This window comes from Triticum dicoccoides, chromosome 5B, assembly GCF_002162155.2.
Source record: "Triticum dicoccoides isolate Atlit2015 ecotype Zavitan chromosome 5B, WEW_v2.0, whole genome shotgun sequence".
Taxonomy (NCBI): Eukaryota; Viridiplantae; Streptophyta; class Magnoliopsida; order Poales; family Poaceae; genus Triticum; species Triticum dicoccoides.
Genome location: NC_041389.1, coordinates 242747740 through 242762734, shown reverse-complemented (window position 1 = coordinate 242762734; position 14995 = coordinate 242747740).

Here is a 14995-nt window from a genome sequence, read left to right as displayed (position 1 = left end):
GTTGATCTAGAGAACACTTGCAACATGTCCTTCAAAGCCAAAAGTTGTGTTTTATCTGCTAGTAAGATGATGAGAGTATCATCAGCATATTGCACAATGGGATAATCCTGGTCATGGCATGGTATTGGCAATTTCAAAATTCCCCTCCTGAACATATCATTCACCACTGTTTGTAGAAGATCAGCAACAATAACAAAAAGTAAAGGTGAGAGACAGTCTCCTTGTCTAACCCCCTTCTTACAAAGAAACTGCCTACCAAGTACACCATTTAAAAGGACTGATGATGTCCCAGTGGAAAGAAGCTGCTTGACCCAGGAAATCCATCTCTGATTGAAGCCTTTATATTTGAGAATCTGCAAAATAGTTTCATGCTCAATGAAGAAGGATATTGCCAAATATGTAGCAGTATGTGATGTATGTTAGAGAGTCAAGGCAGAGCATCAGAAGCCAGCCGGATTGCTACAGTCGTTGCTGATACCTGAATGGAAGTGGGATAAACTTGGCATGGATTTTATCACCAAATTACCCATGACTCGTTCAGGCTATGACTCTATCTAGGTTGTAGTTGATCGCTTGACGAAAGTAGCCCATTTCATCCCAGTGAAGACAACTTATATGAGTGCTAAGTTGGCAAAGATATACATGACCAGGATCGTATGTCATCATTCAGGCTATGACTCTAGATCATGTCGTCATTCTTATTGCATTACTCTGTTTCTCCATTAACTTAATACACTAGATGCATGCTGGATAGCGGTCGATGTGTGGAGTAATAGTAGTAGATTCAGGCAGGAGTCGGTCTACTAATCTTGGACGCGATGCCTATATAATGATCATTGCCCGGATATCGTCATAATTATTTGAAGTTCTATCAATTGCCCAACAGTAATTTGTTTACCCACCGTATGCTATTTTCCCGAGAGAAGCCAATAGTGAAATCTACGGCCCCTGGGTCTATTTTCTCATCATATATCTTTATATCTATATTGCTATTTGCCTTTTTATTTATTTGCATATTTTATTTTCAGATCTATGCCATTATTCTATGCAACTTCCAAATTATATCTTTACCAATCTTTTACCCAGGAGGGATTGACAACCCCTCTTACGCGTAGGGTTGCAAGTATTTGTTCTTTCTGTGCAGGTACCATTTATATATTGTTGCTTGGTTCTCCTACTGGTTCGATAACCTTGGTTTCATCACTAAGGGAAATACCTACAGTAGCTGTGTTGCATCATCCCTTCCTCTTCGGGGAAAAGCTGACGCAGACACGAGCCATCCAGAAAGGATTTCTGGCGCCGTTGCCGGGGAGACATCATCAACATCTATCAGGTTCCTAATCACAAATCTCATCTCCTTGCAATTTACATTATTTGCCATTTGCCTCTTGTTTTTCATCTCCCCCACTTCACAAAAATATGTTGTTTTATTCGCCCCCTTTTTCGTTCACCATTTTCTAGTCAGATCTCTTATTCACTTGAACTCGTCACCATGAGTGACTTTGGTATGGCAGAAACAAATGATGGCCTAACTCCTAAAATTGGACGATCTGGCAATCTGGATGCCAAAAATTTTGTTTTGGGGCAAGGGAACATTATGGGAAAAGAACATATCCAAGAATTTTTCAATAGTGTTGGAAATTTGACTCTTGATGATACCCCTATACTTAAAAGAACTAAATCTTATGCGGATGCTATTTCAGCACTTCTGAAACTCAAAAGTAGATTTATCCGTACCCATCCTACCTTGCAAAGATTTTTTTATGAGCTACCATCTATAAAAGATCCTAAGGCTAAAAATATAGCTACCTAAGTTCTTATGAATGAATTTGATTACATAACACGAGAAGCTAGGAATTTTTTTGATTTTTATGGTATGAGCCGTGAAAAACCAGTGATAAATGAGATCCTTTATAATAACGACTATATGTTGAGACATTTGATTGGAAATAACCAATTTTTTATGAGAATTTTAAAAAGGAAATTCCCGTTTTAGATATAATCCAACAAGTTTTCAATGATGTCAATCAACAATAATCTTGGATTATTGCCGAAAATCAAAGGGGATACACAAATGGGCAACTTGATAATGCTAAAATTACTATGGATGACGTAGATTGCCATGGTCTAGTAGCCAATCTGTTAGGTGAAATAGCTCTACACCGTTTTATACTCGATCTTTGTTGCTGTGATGGCCTTCGATAGTTCAATGGCTGTGTGCTTGGCCTCATTTACTACTAAAACAGCCTGCCATAATTTAGCACTCAAATCTGTTTGCTGAATTAGCTTTACATATAGTTCGTTACTTAGATCTGCTCGTCCAAATATCTTGCCATAGCTTTAGACATCGACCTAGGTATTTTTTCTGGAGTTCATAAAAAAACATATATATTTTTTCCTGTAATATCTAGTAGAATAACTAATTTGTGTGTCTAACAAATGGACAGGACTTGGATAACTTCTGCTCGAAGATTCTCCGCTGCATATGTCGAGGGGGTTGAAAACTTCATGAACTTTATCAGAGCTGAGTACAGTGGTCCGAAATCAGATGTGCTCTGCCCATGTAGTAGTTGTATGAATTCAGTTACAAGACCCCAGTCAACTGTGCAAAAATCATCTACATTTGTATGGGATGTCGGTCACATATACTAGGTGGGTTCATCATGGTGAAACTATGAACGTCAATGTTATTGACTACGTGGAAGCAACATATCACCATCTTGATCTGCTTGATGCTCAGGTGGAAGAGGAGGAGGAGGTGGTGGTGGCAGAGCCAGTGAGTTTGACCAACATTGAAACAATGCTACGAAATGCTCATGCATTCCATGAACTTTCACCCGCAGAAGAAAAACGGTGGGCCCGCATGTTGGAACAATGCAATGTGGCTATCACCCCAGGAAATAAGCTCTCAGTATTTTCAGCTATGGTCACCTTTCTTCAGGTGAAGACATCTGAGCGGATGATCAACAAATCATTCGATGCGATGTTGGCTGCTTTCCGCAAATCTTTCCCAGATGTGTCTGAGCTGCCACACACCTACAGTAAAATGAAGAATTTCCTTCGTGCAGTTGGAATTGGATATGATATGATCCATGTTTGTAAGAATAATTGTGTTCTGTTCTGGAAGGATTATGCCAACTTAAGTGAATGCCCGAAATGCAAATCATCAAGATGAAAAGATGGTGATGCTGTGAAGAGGATTCCTCATAATGTTATGAGACATTTTCCAATTATGCCAAGATTGCAGAGGTTGTTTCATGATGCTGAAACAAGAGAGGATGTACTGTGGCATTATAGGAACTAGTTGTACAGAGATCAGAATGTAATGAGCCGTCCATCTCATGGCAGTGAGTGGAAAAGCTTTAATCATAAACACGAAAATTTTGCTGCTGACCCGAGAAACATTAGACTTGGCTTAGCTTCAGATGGATTTAACACATTTGGCCACCAGAGCGCCACATATAGCATGTGGCCAGTGCTTGTTATCCCTTACAATATGCCTCCAAATGTCTGCACCAAATAATCAAACTACATGATGGCATTGCTCATCCCAGGTCCAGAAAGTCCTGGATAGGATTTTGATTTGTTCATGGAGCCTCTTGTGCAGGAACTTCAACATCTATGGAGGGGTGTTCTCACTCGAGACCTATATAGCAGCCTACCAGCTGATTTCTTTCTGCATGCTATTATAATTTGGTGCATCCATGATTATCCGGCTTTGGGCACTATGTCAGGGCGAACGACACATGGTTACAATGCATGTGTTTGCTGTGATAGGAATCCGCTGTCATACCCAATACTTAGCAAGATCTATTACATCGGACACCGACGTTTCCTTGCCAAGGACAAGCCGCATCCTAGAAAATACCGAAGACATGTGTTCAGTGCAAAGCATGAAAACCGTGATGCGCCAAAGAGGCTCACCGCTGATGAGTTGCAAGTGGAATTAGAGAAGGTCAGGCATATTACACCAGGAAACCATCCTGGTAATGGTAGCGGGAAAAGGAAGCGTGGCAGGGTACAAGAGAGATTATTGTTTACCCGGAGGTCCACTTTGTGGGACTTCGAGTATTGGAAAGATTTGGATCTGCGGCATAATCTTGATGTGATGCACATCGAGAAAAATATATGTGACAGCATTATCAACACACTTCTTAATATTGAAGGCAAGATGAAAGATACCTTAAAATCTAGGATTGATTTGACACACCTGGGTATCAGACAGGATTTGCAGGTGCAAGATGAAGGTAAACCACGAGATATGGCACCAACTGTGTACGTCTTGGACAAGGTAAAAAGAAAAGAATTCTGCGAGGTCCTGTCACGTGTGAGATTCCCACATGGATTTGCTTCCAACCCTGAAAGGGGAGTCAGTGCAGATGGAAACTAGGTACAAGGGTTGAAAACTCATGACTGCCACGTCCTACTTCAAAGGGTTTTACATGTTATCCTTAGAGGATTGGGCCGCCCTGACTTATACAGAGCAGTTGCAGAGTTGGGACAATTATTCAGGGAACTCTGCAGTAGAAATATCAAGATAGATGCTTTGGAGCGTCTTAGATACAAGATACAAACTATCCTATGCGACCTTGAGAAGATATATCCTCCAACCTTCTTTGATGTGATGGTGCATTTGGCTGTTCATCTACCTGATGAGGCACTACTTAGAGGTCCAGTACAGTATGGTTGGATGTACCCTATTGAAAGGCGGCTAGGCACTTTCAAGGGCTATGTTAGGAACAGAGCTAGACCCGAGGGTTCCATTGTAGAGGCCTAAATTGCTATAGAAGTGTTGACATTCTGCTCAAAATACATTGAAACAGCTGATCAGCTTAGCAAAGAGGTGGGTGAAGACAATCCCGGGCTCAATGTTTTTGATTGTTATGTTCGAGTTACAAGAGTCGACAAGAGGATAAACCTAAAGATTTGGACAAAATGGTTTGGTATGTGTTGAATAACTGTCCTGAGATACTACCTTATATCAAGTAAGTGCTAAGTACTACAACTTATACATCGTAATCTACTAAACTTACAGAACATTCTTATATATTTAGATGTTTGATGCGATCACTATGTTGTGCAGGATCTACAAAAAGGAGTTACTACCGCAAAATCCAAGAAACATTGACAAACTGGTTATGGCAGGATTTGCGAAATGGTTCAAGAGCCATGTAAGCTTTTGAATTGCACTGTCAGTTTTTTTAATATATTGAGTACATAAGATGATCAGCTTGTCTATTTTCTAACCATAGGTTAAGAAGATGCGGGAGGATGGGCAGGCAGTAGATGATGCCCTTTACTCACTAGCAATGGGTCCTGATACTTGGGTAAGACATTTGAATCTTGCGTTGTTGGAGATGTGCGCTACAACACCCTTGCACGAGATGAAGGCAGGAAGACACAAAATAGTGCCATCATGAGCATGGATATGTATGGAAAAGAGACAACTAAAATGTATGCTAACATAACAGACATTGTTCAGTTGCAGTATATCTCCAGTTTCGAGGATCATCGGTGTGTGGTTCTGTTGTGTTGTCGTTGGTATAACCTGTTTTCTAGGATCACAAAACCCAGAGCTGATGATTATTTCAAATCCATCAATGTCAAGGTGGCATACCAGACCAACGAGACTTTTATTTTGGCAAATCAAGCAACACAAATATTTTTGTTGGAAGACACATGTGCACGTAATGATGACTGGAGAGTATTGCAAATGTTTGAGCAGAGGAATTCGCTTAATGAAGTTGCACAACAAGATGATGATTACACTGCTCCTGATGTAGAAGATAACACAGATGTTCCTAATATCTTTGAGAACCATCACATCAATGACGCCGGCGAAAAGATTGCTTGTCGTGCTGTGGACATACAAGAGTTGATCAAGAAGAAGCCAACGTTCGAGGACGTTGAGGACGAAGAAGAAGATGACACCATGGGGAATTACGATTTAGACAGATACACATGGCGAAGATGTTGATGCTGCTGCTGTGGATGATGATTACATTGCTTTTGTCGTATTTTCCTGTCAGAAGACATTTTTACCTACTGTGTGAAATTGTGTTTGCTATGACAACTGAAACCTGATGAACATGTTGTTTAGTATTTTGCCGTGAGAACATCACTTGTTATGTATGCTGATTTGGTGATTGTATGACGACTAAAACATGATGACATTGTTGTTTAGTTGTACTGATATTTGGCTGTGAAACTTGAATTTGATGACATTGTTTGCTGTTGGACTGCAATTTGCTCGACGTCTTCGAATGAGAATAAGCTGACCTGATAGGGCCTGTACTAATTTATTTATTTATTACCGAAAGGGCCTATGCTATTTATTTGTTTATGAGCAAAAGGGGATACCCCCTGATTTCCGTTAATAGAAATCATTAGATGTTCACAACACTACGCCCAGCCTGCTACACAGGTTTCATCCATTAATAGTTTCAGCAAAGTGCTCATGTCATAGCCACTGAATACATCACGAGTGCTACATACACTACAAATAAAGAGACAATCATCCTACAGAGCACAATGATTTTGCCCATTATCTTCACAAGCTCTTTCATCTCCTCATTGCTGTCAAGGCCGTTCAACAACTGTTGCTTGGCCATGATCACAGGAACTACATCTTTAACCTTCTGCTCTGCATCTTCCTCTTCTGTCGTTCCTTCAGTTACTTGTCCAACACCCCAACCTACTGGTATTGGGATTCCTCGGCTAACCAAATAATCAACATAGTTGCATTCCCCCACATCAGCAACTTCCCAAAAATACAAATCACACGAATATTCCCTTTTCTGCACAAATCAAATTGGAAGATCATCAACCAAACTATTAAAAAAATCAGCAACTGAAAGCAACAGAACAACACTTAAACATATTATTACCCCATGATTCGGGCATTTGTAGAAGACTCGGCCAGGGTTGAGGATTGTGGTTGAGACACGGTGGATGACTCTGCGTGATTTGCAGCAGTGGCACCACACCAACGGCAGCAGGTTGCGATGAGCAATCGGCTGCGGTGCGCGTGCCGGCGGGGGTGTGATGAGACCCACAGGCGATGGCACGAGTGGTGACTTGGCGCATATCTGGTTGTTGCCTACCGAAGAGCAAGTGGACGAGCAGCCAACGCACATGGTTGCTGCAGCCAGAGCTTCTGATGCTAGGCAGAGTAAGTAGAGAAGAGGAGAAGCGAATGTTGGATATGTTAGTTTCATTACTTGTAGAGTAGCATAGCACCATATATAGTCATAGTCTAGGTTTGGATCCGAACCAGCTACAGGAGCACGTCTCTCTTTTTTCTAAAACTCCGCAACGTCTCTTTACTGGTACACTAGCTCGTTCTGTACGCCTTCTCAAGTCTTTGAGTTTCTTTCCCTTTTTTTGCGAGGTAGGAAGGAGGACAAAATTGAGAGTTCCTGGGACTCAAACCAAAGACCTCTCGGTTGAAAACCAAGGGTGCTAGTCACTTATGTGGTGAACGTTCCCTGGGAGGAGGACGGCAGACGAACGCATTTTCCTCACAGTTTTAATTGCAACACAAGATTGAACGGTCGTAGTTTCGGGAATGTTATCAGGCGAACGAGCCCAATTTTTCTTTTCTTCCTATATATAAAAAGTATGCTACTTGGTGTCCGCTTAGTCAACAAATGATTGTGCCAACCATGACCGTTGGATTGACATTCAACGTTTGTCGTGTTTCTTCAGTCTCTTCTTCCTCGAGCCACCAAAGCCAAACCAGCGCCGGCGGGACCGCCTGCTCCCGCCTCCCATGGCTGGTTGTGCTGCCGCACACGCATCATGGCCACATCGCACCCTAAAACTCTGCGCATCTTCCCCGGCTCCTGTTCGTTCCTGTCCGAGGCCTCACCATCATCCTCCGCCTTGGTTCGCTCGCCGCGGCGCCGCCCTCCAGTGTTGTCAACATGGTCAACAATTGAGAGGAGTAAGGAGATGACTGTACATGGTGAGGATGACAGTAGGGACCCAGCAGCGCGCGTAGTAATTTTGTTTTTTCGGGATGGAGAAGGGTATCAACTGGGTTGTGCGGGACCTGTGGCCCGTCTAGCCCAGGCTTTTATTTCATATGTTTAGCACATGACCAGCCCAGTTTGTTTTTTCCTTTCTGAAAATGGCTAGCCAGCTATTTTGTTTTTTTGCAGAATAACCAACAAAGGCCTACTTGCTTTTCTATGCCCTGCTGGGCCGGTATCTTTCAAGACGAGGAGGGATGCATTTTGCCCAGAAAATGGGCTATAAGTAATAAGAAATGGGCTATAAGTAATAATAAATGGGCTGTAAAATGAAAAAATACAGCAAATAGGCAATTAGTCCAAAATAGTTTTTTCTTTTGGATTTTGATATTTTTAATTTCATTGTTTTTGTGCGGGTAAAATTTCATTGAATTTAAATTAAGGTATATTTAGATTTAAAATTAATTTGAATCTGGCTAGAAATTTCGGGTTGTATGCTGTTTGGGACAGATTTGGAGGCTGACTTGTGGGTCTACTAGGTTGACGTGTACGAAAGGCTTTGTCAACTTAGTCCACAAACGATTCTAGCAGCGCCATGCTGCTTCTTCAATATCTGATCTTCTTGCTCTAGCTGCCCAAACCAGTGCCGGTGGGGCTGCCTGCTCCCGCCTCCCGTGGTCGGCTGTGCTGCCGCACAGGCTGCACCATCCCACCCTACTTCATTGCTGGCCAGGCCATTCCTCTACTCACCCACACCTCCTGTTATTTTCCGGTGATGGCAGCGAGACCAGTAAACCCTCGTACTCCCCACTGCGTGGGCAACCATTGCCGAGTCTTCCCTGGTTCCGTGTCGTTCCCTTCCTAGGCCTCGTCGTCGTCCACCGCCATGGTGCTCTCGGCGCGGCCTGGTCAACGAACGACATCCATCGGACGTGGACTGTACGTCGAGAGGCTGATAGCTGGGTCCACGGTTGCACACAAGGAAATGCCTCCTTATTACGCGCAAAATAATGATCCCTCCACCTAACAGCTGGGACCCACCGGAAGGGCCTCTATATTTCGTGAAAAAACGTTCCCCCCGCTGACAGGTCGGACCCACCAGCTATATCTTCACACGCAAGGAAGTGCGTCCTTATTACGCACAAAAAAATGAATACCCCCTCCTAGCCGGGACCCACTATAGTGGGAGGCTGACTTGTGGGACAACTAAGTTGACGGGGACGGAGGGCTTTGTCAACTTAGTCAATATGAACGATTCTAGCTCCAGTGACCGTATGTTGTCCATCCAACGGCCGTAGTGCTTCTTCAACCTCTGGTCTTCTTGCTCTAGCCGCCCAAACCAGCGCCGGTCGTGCCGCGTGCTCCTGCCTCCCGTGGCCGGCTATGATACCACAGAGGCCTCACCGCCCCATACTACTGCCACTGCTGGCCAGGCCATCCCTTTACTCACCCATACCCCCTGTTATTCTGCGCCGACGACAGCCTCACACCGCAGCAAAACCAGTGAACCCTCGTACTCCTCTCCGCGCGGGCTTCCACTGCCGCGTCTTCCCCGGCTCCACATCGTCCCCTTCCTAGGCCTCGCCGTCATCCACCACCCTAGTGCTCTCGGCGCGGTGTGGTCAACATGGTCAAGGAATGACTTCCATCGGAAGAGTACTGTATGTGGAGATATTGACAGCTGGGTTCGCGGCGGCCGCAAGGAAGTGCCTCCTTATTACACGCAAAATAATTATTCCTCCACCTGACAGCAGGGACCCACCGGACGGGCCACCGTATTTCACGAAAAAAATGTTTCCCCCCTGACTGCTGGGACCCACCAGCTACATCTTCGCACACAAGGAAGTGCGTCCGGGCAAAAAAACGATTCGTCCCCCTGACTGCTGGGACCCACCATCTACATCTTCGCACGCAAGGAAGTGTCTGACAGTCGGGACCCACCTGGTCGAAGCATACGTAGCATTGTCATTCTGGTCACGAATGTGTACGTACATACTGGTCGATGTAGAGGCGCGCATGTGTCATAGTAGAGGCGCACACGTAGCATGTACACGAACGTACAACGGCCAGTGTGTAAGAAAGAAAATATGGCCACGTACATACATACGGGCGAGGTCTCGAATGCCTACTCGGGCATACGTACGACCAGGGCTCGTGTACATGGCTGGGTCGGAACGGAGAAACTGTGTCGTCATCATATTCATGGGGAGGCAACGGAATGCGTCGTGTTCATCGGGAGGCAACGGAATGCGTCGTGTTCATCAGGAGGCAACGGAACGCATGGGAACCAAACCGACTTGGATGGAACAGGTGATGGAAACGAGGCCTGGCATACCGTAGAACGGAGGAAACGGCCTTGTGTTCGACCGGCCACATTCAAAACGGGATCCTGTTCATCAGGAGGGGTCTGGCATACCGCAAAACAGAGGAAACGGACTTGTGTTGGACCTCCTATGGTAGAAATGGGGTCCTGTTGATCGGGAGGGGTGTGGCGTACCGCAAAATGGAGGAAACAGACTTGTGTTGGAGCGCTACGATCGAAACGAGGGTCTTGTTCATCGGGAGGGGTGTGGCGTACCGCAAAAGGGGACTCCACGGGATACTGTTCATCTCCACCATCGACCTCCTCCAGCCTCCACGGGCTACTGTTCATCCGCCATCGGCCTCCTCCAGCCTCCACCTGCGACTGTTTATCCACGGGCTCCTGTTCATCTAGCCTCCACCGCGGGCTACTCCACCGGCTATTGTTCAACCACCCCTCTCCACGGGCTCCTGTTCAACCACCCCTCCACAGGCTACAGTTCATCCACCCCTCCACCATCTACTATTCATCCAGCCCTCCACGGGGTCGTGTTGTTCATCCAGCCCTCCACCGGGTCCTGTTCATCCAGCCCCAACTGGCTCGATCGATCGGGGTCCTGTTCATCCAGAGGCAACACCACGGGGTCCTGTTCATCCACCCCACCGCTCATTATTCATCCAACCCCCCCAGCAACACTTACTGTTCATCCAGAGGTAGCATTGATCGGCTTCAGTTAGCAGCAGTAGCAAAGGAATCGCTCGATCGGGTTCAGTTAACAGCCATCGATCGATCGCTCGGGTTCAGTAATGCGTAGCCTGCACTGCAATCGCTCGGGTTCAGTTAGGCGACGCCTTGCTTGGGTTCAGTTAGAGCCCAACGCCTCGCACACGCGCGTATGTGTACAAGAGACATGCGCATCGCTCGGCCCCCGACCACCCACCATAACCGGAACTCCCCGAAATCTTCCTCGCCCTCGCTTCTACCATGGTTTTTTCCGTCATGGACGACCCAAAGAATGTCATGCGGCTGCGTCTCCGGCCCGCCCAGGACAAAAAGCCCATTTTCTGTCATGATTTTTTGTCATAGAAGTAGGAGCCCACCACATCTATGATGATACCGGGTTTTGTCACAATTATCATCATAGAAGTGTCATAAGTATGACATAATTTTTTTTCATTTGGCCCAAAATGTCACGGATGTGTCTTTTTTTTTGTAGTGTTCATATAGACATGTTAGGTTAGTCTCCTGCGAAAATTATTTGATCCTCTGTTCGGCTTTTCTTTCCGAACACCGGACAGAGTCTCAGGGGCTACTGTCTATACTATGACATTCTTTTTATATAATTGTGTCGCTCACCTCAAACCTGTTAGAAGGCTGGTACATGCGTCGGTCAGTCCGCTGTTAGCGGACCGCACCCTCTCAACCACCGTACCCATAAGGATACGGTGTTCCTCAACAATGGAAGCACCTTGCAGCGCTTCCAACAAATTATCCGGTGCCACTGGATGGAGAGAGGTCACCGGTGGAATAGGCGTACCTCCTTCTTTTAAAAGAGGCTCCTTGCCTGATTCCGGAGCCGTATAGGTCTCAGAATTGTATTCGGCTGGGGGGCGAATTGGATATGGCCCCCATCGCCAGTATCCATGGGGATTTGCTCCCCCATGTGTCCGGCGGCCAAGGTTTCACCCTCTGGCGCCGCCTTGCCGGCCTCCTGCGTCTCTCCCTGGTCTGGGGTCCTTTGGGACAACACCTCGGTGTCATCCACGGCCTTGGGAGAGGAGGCCGCCGGAAGGGACCCGCTGTCCATCACCTTCAAGTCCAGTGAATTCCCCGTTGATGAGGATTGCTGGAGGACGGAACGGGCCGGGCTGCAGCACATGGTTTGACATGTTAAAACCATGAAGGAAAAGGGCCGGATATATGAGTGCATCTTCAAGTACTTACGATTCGGCCAGGGGCTTATCCCTGGGGTGCCATTCCGAGCTGTTATCGGTGTTCGCTGTGGAGTTGTCCGGGAGGGAAGCCTTCCCCTTCTTGGACGCTTTGGCCTCCATACACGTGGATGTCGTCCTTTTCTTTCTCCCCCCTCAGGGGAGAATGGCTTTCTTCTTCTTCCTCCTCTTCCTCGTCGTCCTTGACGGTGGAGGAATGAGTCTCTGTGTCTTCAGACGTCACGTCCGAAGTGCCCTTATGACGGAGGCCACCTCTGGTCCCCTTGGCCTTCTTCTCCGGCGCTTGATAGGGTGCCAAAACCAGCATCTTTGTCAGAAGTGGTATTGCTGGGTCTTCGGGCAGCGGAGCCGGACAGTGAATCTGCTCCACCTTCTTTGTCCAGCCCCGAGAGAATCGGTATGGAGGCTTAGGCGTCTTCCTCGAGTATGCGAGTAAAGGATACACCTTGAAAACATGAAAAAATGTACCGGACTAGCGAGATGGGCCAAGTCATGCCCACGGTCCTCGGTCGTATCTGGCCACGTCTCGTTGGACTTGAAAAGCACCTTCCAGATGTCTTCGTGCGTAGTGCCAAAGAACTGCAACATGGTGAGGTGCTTGGCCGGATCGTACTCCCACAAATGGCAAGTCTGTCTTTGGCACGGAAGGATCCGACGAACAAGCATCACCTGGATCACATTGACAAGCTTGATATTCTTGTCTATCATGCTCGTGAGGTGCGTCTGAAGCGCTGTCAGCTTGTCCGACGAAGACCAGTCTAGGCCCTTCTCTAGCCAGGAGGTGAGCCGCATCGGGGCTCCGAACTGGAATTTGGGATCCGCGGCCTAGGTGGTGTCGCGCGGCTCTATGATGTAGAACCATTGTTGTTGCCACCCTTTGACGGTCTCCACGAAGGTACCTATTGGCCATGTGACGTTGGGCATCTTGTTCACCATGGCTCTTTCGCACTCCGCATGTTGACTGCCCACGAACTTCGGCTTCACATTGAAGATTTTAACCATAATCCGAAGTGGGGTGGGATGCGGAGGAAGGCCTCGCACACGACAATGAATGCTGAGATGTTGAGGAAGGAGTTGGGGGCCAGATCGTGGAAATCCAGCCCATAGTAGAACATGACTCCGCGGACGAACAGGTGGAGAGGAAATCCCAACCCGCGGACGAAGTGGGGGATGAATACTACCCTCTCATGGGGCTCTGGGGTGGGGATGATCTGTCCCTTGGCCGGAAGCCGGTGGGCGATTTCCTCGGCCAAATACCCTACCTCCCAAAGCTTCGTAATGTCCCTCTCCTTGACGGAGGAGACCATCCACTTGCCCCGCACTCCGGATCCGGACATGGTTGGAGTGCTTTCTTGGGGCGAAAAAGATGAGAACTTGGGTGCTGGAGCTCGAGAATGGGGGAGGCAGAGAGAGAGAAGGTGTGGGTGAAAGGGGGTGAATCCTTATCTCTTTATAAAGGCGGTGAATATCAAGCGCCTCCCCACTCGCCCTAAAAACTCGCCTATTCCCAAGGGCTATGCAGACGATACGGTGGGATTACCCATGCTCGTATTGATGAGAATCCTGCAATAAGGGGACACGATCTCTGCTTTGACAAGACGTGCCAATGAGACCGCATCTCGAAATATGGAGCGGCAGGCTAAAAAACAGTTTGAAATAATGGCCGAGCGGCAACGTGATGTCACGCTACAAAAAGTTGTCAGCGGATTGGACTCGTGAAATATTATACTCTCTGCGCTTGTGTGTGGAATTTGTTTTGCAGAGCCGGACACGATTCTTGTGTTCAAAGACTATTTTGCAGTATTTGGAGAAGGAACCCGCCTTGCAATGCCGAAGACAATTTGTGTGCCGAACACCTCGTCATTGAAGCCTGATTCAGTGGCTACTGAGGGAGTTCTGGATTAAGGGGTCCTCGGACGGCCGGACTATGTAGCATGGGCCGGACTATTGGGCCGTGAAGATACAAGACAGAAGACTCTCCCCCGTGTACGGATGGGACTCTCCTTGGTGTGGAAGGCAAGCTTGGCGCCTGGATATGAAGATTCCTTTCTCTGTAACCGACTTTGTACAACCCTAGTCCCCTCTGGTGTCTATATAAACCGGAGGGCTTAGTCCGTAGAGGCAATCATAATGATACATGCTAGACTTCTAGGGTTTTAGCCATTACGATCTCGTGGTAGATCAACTCTTGTAATACTCATATTCATCAAGATCAATCACGGAGGAAGTAGGATATTACCTCCATAGAGAGGGCCCAAACCTGGGTAAACATCGTTTCCCCCCGCCTCCTGTTACCATCAACCTTAGACGCACAGTTCGGGACCCCCTACCCGAGATCCGCCGGTTTTGACACCGACAGCTGCCCATTTATTTTGTTCCTCCTCATCACAAACAGTTAATTGAACTAAACCATATGCCCCGCATCGCACACACAACTAAAATCTGAACCGTGTTTGAGGCATCCGTCATCGCAAATGTTTTGCACATTTTGACGGTTTTCTTACACCACTCTTTGCGATTATTGCATCGCACATAGTTTCTCGAAGGGTCTCTGATCGTAGTGTTGCGTTAGCAACATCCTGCAGTAGTGATGGTTCCGCTATCGGTCATTGAACGAAGGGGTTTCATTCATGTTTATGGTTACCGAACCTACGGGGTCACAAGCTTAAGGTAATAACGATCTGCTGAGTGTTAGTAGGACAGGAGTGATGAGAATATATTTGTAAAATTGTTTCATTAATATCTGGAATAGTTCCGAGAGGTTCCGA